We start from the raw sequence: 8,867 nt of genomic DNA on the forward strand, positions 1-8,867 counted from the left end.
GCACTAGAACCCATATGGGTTTTAGTCCTGATTTCTCCTCTTCCAGTCCAGCTTTCTGCTGTGGCCCAGGAAAGCAGTGGAGGGTGGCCCAAATGCTTGGGCCCCTGCACCTGCATGGGAGACCAGGAGGAATCAGCTGGCTCCTGGCTTCAGATCAGCACAGTGCCATCCATAGCTGCCATTTGGGGGCTTAACCAACAAACAGAAGGAAGACCTCTCTCTCACTGTCTAACTCTACCTGTCAAATTAAAAAAAAAAAGCATAAACTGGTTATTTAGGTTATTTTGGAATTGCTAAAATGGTATGATCTTTGAGAGCTTTTTGGAGCCTGTACTTATATATAGATAAGACCAGGAATGTGTGGAGGACAGAATCTATTGTGTGGCCTTAAATAATTCTCCATTCATTTCTCTCAGTCTATTAATGTAGGTTTCACAGATACTTTTTAATGTTATATTTTCAGACAAATCATTCTATTATACATTTGAATTTTAACCTACTCAAATTAGTCTTAATTGAAGCCCTGAAACCCTTACCAGTAACATAAATTATAGTCAGAGCCAAAGGCTATTCTCTAATCATTGCATTGATTGAACCTTTTGTCATGTCTAAAAAATATTTTTATCTTCAAGAGAAAGGGAGCTAGGAAGAATGAGACATATAGGTAGAGAGAACACTTTTTTGCATTAATTCATTCCTCAACACCCACAGCAGCCAGACCTGGGCCAAGACTGAATACAAGAGCCAGAAATGTAGTCCCAGTCTCTCAGAGGTGTGATAGAAGCCTAGTTAATTGATTCTGGAAGTCATATCCAGGCACTCTAAAGTAGAACTAGGGTATCTTAATAGGCATCATAGGCTGGTGCTGTGACTCACTAGGCTAATCCTCAGCCTGCGGCACCAGTACTCTAGGTTTTAGTCCTGGTTGGGGTGCCGGTTCTGTCCCAGTTGCTCCTCTTCCAGTGCAGCTCTCTGCTGTGGCCTGGGAAGGCAGTGGATGATGGCTCAAGTGCTTGGGCCCCTGTACCCACATGGGAGACCAGGAGGAAGCACCTAGTTCCTGGCTTTGGATTGGCACAGTGCGACAGCCGTAGTGGGCATTTGGGGATGAACCAATGGGAGGAAGACCTTTCTGTCTCTCTCTCACTGTCTAACTTTATCTGTCAAAAAAAAAAAAAGCATCATAACCACTACACTAAATGCATAATGCCCATTTAAATGTTTTTCTTTGTCATATTTGAAAGTACTATATATGATTTTCCCCTGGTAATTCCTCTCTGTTTCTATCATAACTCTACTGATGGTTTCTTGTATTTCCCTCCTGAAGCCATCTGCATTCTCCTTAACATTACCCATCTAGGTATTCCCTCTAATCTCCCATTCATCCCAATCTCTGATTCTGCCTGACTGATTTTCCCATCTGTAATCAGACACTTCTCTTTCCAGTATGAACATCTTCCACGACCTTTAGACTATAGTTCCTTCTCCATCTTGAATGCTTCTTTGTAGCTGTTCAAATAATACCTCACATTTGATGAATCTCAAATGAATCCTGCAGCATTCATTCTTTTTTATTTGTATATGGTATTAGTACAGGCCAGCCATGTCTTAAATCAACATAATGGGATTTTTGTTGGACTCCTCATTTTCTATCAGGTCTAATTTCAGATCTTTCTGTTTCTTTGCCTTTAAATTTGTAAACTCATTTTATTCATTACTTGATTTCATTTTTACACTAGGTGGACAGAAAGCAATCCTCCTTAATAAAGTTGACAATTAGCTTCACTCAGAACATTTTTAGCAATGCACGTTAAAAATTTGTCTTACAAACTGTTCTGCAATCCAAATATACAACAACTTGAAAAATGATGTTTAGAAAACAAAAGCCAATGTAAAAAGACAGATTAAAGGCTATGGAGATGTACCTGGACTCAAATTGAGTTTTCTCCAAAAATTGCTGTATGTTGTCATCTTGCTTACGCCTGGTCCCCATGACAGTCTGGTTTATGTAATCTCTGAACTGCAATTCTTCCTGTTCCTTCATGGGTCTGAAGACTCTCATTTCCTCCTTGAATGACTTTGCATCCCTGTCTTCTGCTGAGAATTGGGACAATGTTGGATTGCTGGTGGAACCAAGCCCACCACAAACTATAAATACACTCTTCCTGACCAATGACTTGACTGAGCAGGTGATGGAGGAGGCTCTGCAAAGAAGGCAGATCTCATCTTTTCCTGCCTTCCACCTATCTTCCTACACATAAAGCATATTACCTGGATTTCCTGAAAGGAGCACTCGGTGTTCTGGGCTTTGGAAAACAGAGTTGGCATCTACTCTCTTCACACAGCCTATGATGCTGCACCCCAGGGATTGAAAAACTGGTTTTCCAAAGGGCTTGGAGCCTACACATCCAGGCATACATATCCTTCCAAAGCTCATGGCTATCCTATAGAGGGAACCACTGAGTACAATTCAACATTAAGCATACCCAAGATATGGACAAAGTTGTGTCTGCAGTGAGAGAAGTTGAAGGTGCTCCTGTCACTTCTTTTTCTGCTAGGATTGATGAGGAGAAAAACAAGGATCAGCCTGAATTGTACTGAGAAGTCTTTGATGCAGGTGGTGGCTCAGCTCTCTCAAAACAGATAACTTTACCAGAGAACTGAAATTGTGTCACTGCAGAAGCCTTTGCTCTACATACTGGAATAGGTCGATCATGCACCCTGGATGAATCTGTTGCCCTGGCAACCATGATTGAGCAAATCAAAAGACACCTCAAACTAACTCATATTAGCTCTTGGGGTAGGAAGGACCTTAGCATCGTGAGTCAAAGCTGTGGCCCTGTGTGCTGGTTCTGGGAGCAGCATCCTGCAGGATGTGGAAGCAGACCTGTACCTCACGGGTGGGATGTCCCATTATGATGGTCTGGATGCTACTTCCTAAGGAATAAATGCCATCCTCTGTGAACACAGTAACACTGAATGAGGCTTTCTTTCTGACCTTTGTGATATTCTGGGTGCCCACTTGGAGAATAAGATTAATATTATCTTGTCAGAGACAGACAGGGATCTTCTTTGTGTGGTATGAGGCATACAGAAACATCAAGATGATACAACCTACAGATTGCATCTCCACTCATGTGGATGTGTAACATGAGTCAGTGGAGTTGATGTATCATTCTGGAAGAGTATCTTAAGATGTATGAGGATGCTTCGAAAAGTTCATGGAAATGTTTATTTTGAGAAAACTGCATAGATTAAAAAATTCACAACATAAACAACTTTTAAGTCCTTTTTCTGCAAACCTTTTGAACTGCCCTTATATTATCTTTTCTAGTTTATCTGGTTCAACAAATGTTTTCTAGTTCATAAGGAAATAACTGAACTACCATAATGAAGAGCAAATATTAAGAAAGATCAACTAAAATCAGTTTACTAAAGATTCTTGGGAAGTAACCAAGTAATTCTCTCCTTAGTTTAATTATAGTTGGGATATGTTAACCTAGATGTCTCTGCCATAGGTTAGTTTTAAAATGTCCTTTAAAACTTGGAATTGAACACCAATCTTTAGGCAGTAGCCAGTTTGGGATGATATGGTCTGTCTCTGTGTCCAGTTCTGTAGATCCACCTAAATTCCAGTCTTTCACCTCAGTTTTAGAATCAACATGAGATTTATTAAGAGGAATTTTTAAAAATATGATTGCTATTCATATTACTATGTCTTTATTGCTTTTCATTTTATAAAAATAAACCAAATTAATAACATTAGTCCAAGCCCTAATCCTTACCCTGGCCCTAGCCCTAGCCTTAGTCCTAACCCTAACCCTAAACCTAATCCTAGATCTAAACCGATTCTGAAGCCTAATACTAGGTCTATCCCTAGACAAAGCATTAACCCTAAATTTGGCCCTCATCTTAACCATAACCTTACCTTCACTCTATAGTTAGCCAAAATCCTAATTGTATCCCAACATGGTGCTTTAACCCGATCTAAACTCTAATCCTATCCCTAACTTTAGCCTTAATAACTCAAGTATTAACCTTAATCCTAATATGAGCCCCAACTCTAACCCTAACACGAATACCAAAACTTAAACCTAACCCTGCCTTAACCCTAACCCTAACCCTAACCCTGGCCTAAAACCTATCCATAGTCCTAACTTTAACTATCACACGAGCTCTAACCATATTCCTGACTCTGGCTCTAACTCTAAAATTTACCATAGAACTAAAATAACCCTAATCTTAAACTAATTTTAAACCTCTCCCCAACACTAATCCTATCCTTCTGCTTTGGCCTAACCCTAAAACAAACTAGCATTCAGTGTGGACCTGAACATAGTCCTGAAGCTAATTTTAATGCTATATCTAACACTAGCCTTAAACTAACCATCGTGCTAACCAAAGACTAAGCTTCATCCTAGTGATGATAACCCTAACTTCAACTATAACTATATTATATATAACCACAGCTCTCTCTATATTATATATAGATATATAACCATTTATAACCATATATATTTATAACCATATATAAAAATATATATTATATATATATATAATGTATATAAAACCACAGCTCTAACTCTATCCCTAGCCCTACACCTAAATTTATCCCTAATCCTAGCTCTATCCCTAGGCCTAACAATAGTCTTAACCCTATCTATAACTCTAATCACAAATTTAATCCTAAATATAACACTAGTCCTAGACCTAATCCTTATTCTAACCCTAAAGCTAAACATAACTCTATGTGTAGCCCTAACCCTAAGCCTAGCCTTAACCATAACCCTAACCATGGCTTTTAATCTAACCTAGACCTAAGCCTAAACTTAACAGAACCCTAATCCTAAAACTAGCCCCGACTCTTGCCATAAGCCTAATACTAACACCGACACTAAACATAAACCTAGCTCTAAATCTTACCCTAACCCCAACCCTAACAATAGCCTTAATAATAGCACTCATTCTAAACCTTAACACCAATCCTAGCTCTCATCCTAGTCCTAATACTAACCCTAACACTCATCCTGTATCTAGCCCTACACTTACTTCTAACCCTAAATGGCAGAATTTGCATTCACATGAACTGTCAGGGTTTATATACACTTGAGTAACTGAAATGGTCAGAGAAAAAGAAAGAGAGCCCAAGCCCTTTTGTGTTTGAATGTGCCATCCTTAGTCACCAATTCTGAAAACACCCAATTTTCAAGCAAATTGTTGTTAAACTTCTAGGTGTCACTGTGGTGATACCTATGGGAAGGCTTGTGGCTTAGGATGAGGAAAAACTGCAACTTGGCAAAAAAAATTCAGAAAACATCAGTCAGTTATTGAAGTCTAATAGAGGCTTTATGAGTAACTGCCATGGATTGGCCCTCCAGTCTTAGTGTAAAATTTGTAACAGGAGGAAAGCAAACAAAATGCTGAAAATGTATCATTTGAAACATATTAAGTAGAAAAATCAAATATAGAAGGCAGGTCAAATGAATTTTATTGTCTACAGGTAAAAAAAATGAGCTGAATGCCAACAGTGGCTGTGCTCTATGATGAAAGATAATATCTGAGTAGTACTTGTGAAAATAAACTGCACCCTCTCAGGGAAGCCGGGAAAAGTGATGCTCACAGTCAGGCACGTAGATGTAATGGCTACAACACTCCACAGAAAAAGAAAACCTTGGATTTGACCCCAAGTCGAGCTCTAAATAACTTTTTTTTTTTTGACAGGCAGAGTGGATAGTGAGAGAGAGAGAGAGAGAGAGAGAGAGAGAAAGGTCTTCCTTTTGCCGTTGGTTCACCCTCCAATAGCCACCGTGGCTGGCGCGCTGCGGCCGGCGCACCACGCTGATCCAATGGCAGGAGCCAGGTGCTTCTCCTGGTCTCCCATGGGGTGCAGGGCCCAAGCACTTGGGCCATCCTCCACTGCACTCCCGGGCCACAGCAGAGAGCTGGCCTGGAAGAGGGGCAACCGGGACAGAATCCGGCGCCCCGTCCGGGACTAGAATCTGGTGTGCGGGCGCAGCAAGGTGGAGGATTAGCCTAGTGAGCCACAGCGCCGGCCCTAAATAACTCTTGAAACCACAAAAGAGAAAACAGGCATTTTGCATTTTTCCCCATCAGAATAGCAGCAAAATATGCAGTCATGGGAGCAGAGAGGAAAGGGAGGACTGAGAAACAATGAGCAAACCTAAATCTATTTGTGATTTAATGGTGCTGTGACTTTGCACCTGTTCTCAAAACTGCCCATTTTAAAATAACTTTATCTTTTTATCTTCTTGTGGTGCATTGGCTTTGGGAAGTGGGTTGGCATGGGGACACAGGAAGTCACCTGGACCATTGGCCACCTTGTGGGCTGCCTTAGATGCTGGAACTGAAGGCATCAAGATCAGCAATGGGGTCCAGCTCTGAGATTAGACCTGAGAACTCTGGGGCTGGCCGAGGTATATCAGCTTCCAAGCAGGTCCTGGAGGCTGGGGGTGCCTCATCTTGCCAGGCTCTGCCAGATTTCCCCAGGTGCCAAAGTCTGTGCTGCAGGACAGGGTGCTGATGCGTCCCTGCCCCCACTCCTGGCTTGCTCCCACCACTTGCCTCATAGCAAGCAGCCCTGGTTTCTTGAATGGATTCAATATTGTGAACATGGCAGCTTAATTTTCTGACTTTGTGTTGACTCTGAAACCAGATGCTATGGAGTTATAGAGATTTACTGTATTTACCCAGAGTAACTGAAATGCTGTTTGTAAAAATTCACCTGAGTATTCATTTTAAATACATAATTCAAGGTTTAGATGGTTTCATTTTTAGATGCTTAATTTTGGTAGCAACCACAATATTTTGACAAAACTATTTGTAGAGAGTTCTTTCAACCATGAATTCATATAATATAAAATGGGTGTTGTGACTGATGTTATCATTTACTGCTGACACTAAGTTCATGAAAACCGAGGAACTCAATAGCAAAACCTGCCCAGTTCAGTAAGAGGAGGAGTTCGCTTGTGCTTTTCATTCCTTTCCAGCAGATGTCTCCCAGACTTGTTTCCATTACAGAAAAGATCCCTTTTTTGCAACATTTTATGTTTTCAGGTGGGAATGCTGCTTCATTTTACAACCACAATGCTCTTCACAAGTGCCAGTAGTGGGAGGATTGAATAAATGCTGAGATCCCTTTCAATGCCAGCTCAGTAAAGTAGAATAAACAGGAAATCAGATGTCATTTAAGGAATTTTTTCCCAAATGTACAAGGTTTTATATATATAATGTATTTTATTATATTTATATAAGTATATATTAAATTATATTCATTATCATATTATGTTATGTAATATTTATTTTATTATATATATAATAAAAGAACCAGCACTTGCCAAAAAAATACAGTGCTAATCTTAAGTGATTTGGAGTGCTAGTTTATTGTGTTTTATATCTCAGCATATCAATTATTTTCTTTTGTATGCATCAAATATTACATAAGAATGTAAAATAGTCTTTACAAAAGAGAAGTAAACATAAGAAAAGTAAATATTACTAATGTGCAGCAGTACATATTTATTATTTGCAAATGGTTCAAAGATTTCAAGGCCCATTATTAATAACACATGTGAATCATGACTTAGCAACATAGAGTGTAAAGGAAGTTACATATTTATATTAAAATACACATGCAAATGCATACCAGTCTCTCAAGCACTCACCATACACTGCTTCAGAAGCAGGTGGCATGAAGCTGTAACAGTTTGAATATACACAGCATACTGAAATCTCTCAAGCATAAAAACTGCACCTAATCTGCCATAATAGTTTCTTTCTTCAAGTATTTGGATCTGAACTCAAGCAAAGAAAATAATGAACACCAATGATTTTCATACTATGAAAATATAAACAGGTTAACAGTTGCTGCTCCTCCACACGCGGAGGAGCCGCACCGGACCGGACGCTTGTTGTTCCCTCTTTTACAAGTCCTTTCTATAGTAAAGTAAGAATAAGTAAACAGCAAACTCCCAAAGCAAGAATGAGTAGAGAGAAATGAGAAAGAACGAAGTAACGAACTTCCCCGCGAACTCTCCAACGCACTCTCCAACCAACCCACACCACCATGCCGTCTCTCTCCTCCTATATAGTCCTCTCCACCAATCCGTGCTCTGCTACCCACACGCTGAGCGCGCTGCTCTCCTCCAATCAGGAGCAGCTCCTGCAGCTTGTCAAGTTGGTGAGAGGCAGCTGGGTAGAAGCTGTTTGCTCCTCTCCCAGCGCCATATTGTGGGAGAGCAGATGTATAGAATAAGTCTTAATTCCAGTAACAGTATAGTCCGAGTTGCTCCCCACAGATCCCCCTTTCTTTTTATTTTTTTGGCGTTGATACGCGCCTGTGTAAAATTCAGCGTGATCTTCATGCTATTGACTGTCTTGTTTGTCGTGCTACTTCAGAGTTCGTTGAAATATGTCCCATATTCCAAAGATCCCAGGGGTTGGTTATTTATTGTTTTCTTCCTCAAATAGAGTTTTTTTCTTCCAGCTCTTCTGCTGGTAGGTTTACCAACCGAATTCTTCTCTCAGGGGTCCATATTGGTTGTGCCGCACCCTGCGGAAAAAAACAAATGGCGCCTCGTACTCTTCTGAGTAAGGGGAACGGGCCTTTCCATTGGTTGTCCTGTAAATCCTTCCACATTACCCACTGTATTGATTCCTTATCCGCTGATTGAGCATGCATTTCTGCAGGTGTTTTACCGTTCTTTTTCTTGTTCAGAAAATTAATTGTATAAAGAGCTAAGGCCAAGGCATCCTTATTGGATGCGGCCATTTCCCCTATTCCCCCTTTTTGTTTAATTATTAAATTTTTTAAATATAAGTGAGTGCGTTCTACCACAGCTTGCCCTTGT

At 40.2% G+C, this 8,867-nt stretch overlaps 1 pseudogene; it reads left to right on the forward strand.

Moving 5' to 3' along the window:
• Window positions 1-1,961: 1,961 nt before the first annotated feature.
• LOC100345825 (NIF3-like protein 1 pseudogene) lies at window positions 1,962-3,099 on the forward strand (annotated as a pseudogene).
• Window positions 3,100-8,867: the final 5,768 nt, after the last annotated feature.

The sequence above is a fragment of the Oryctolagus cuniculus genome, chromosome 7, assembly GCF_964237555.1.
Source record: "Oryctolagus cuniculus chromosome 7, mOryCun1.1, whole genome shotgun sequence".
Classification (NCBI taxonomy): Eukaryota; Metazoa; Chordata; class Mammalia; order Lagomorpha; family Leporidae; genus Oryctolagus; species Oryctolagus cuniculus.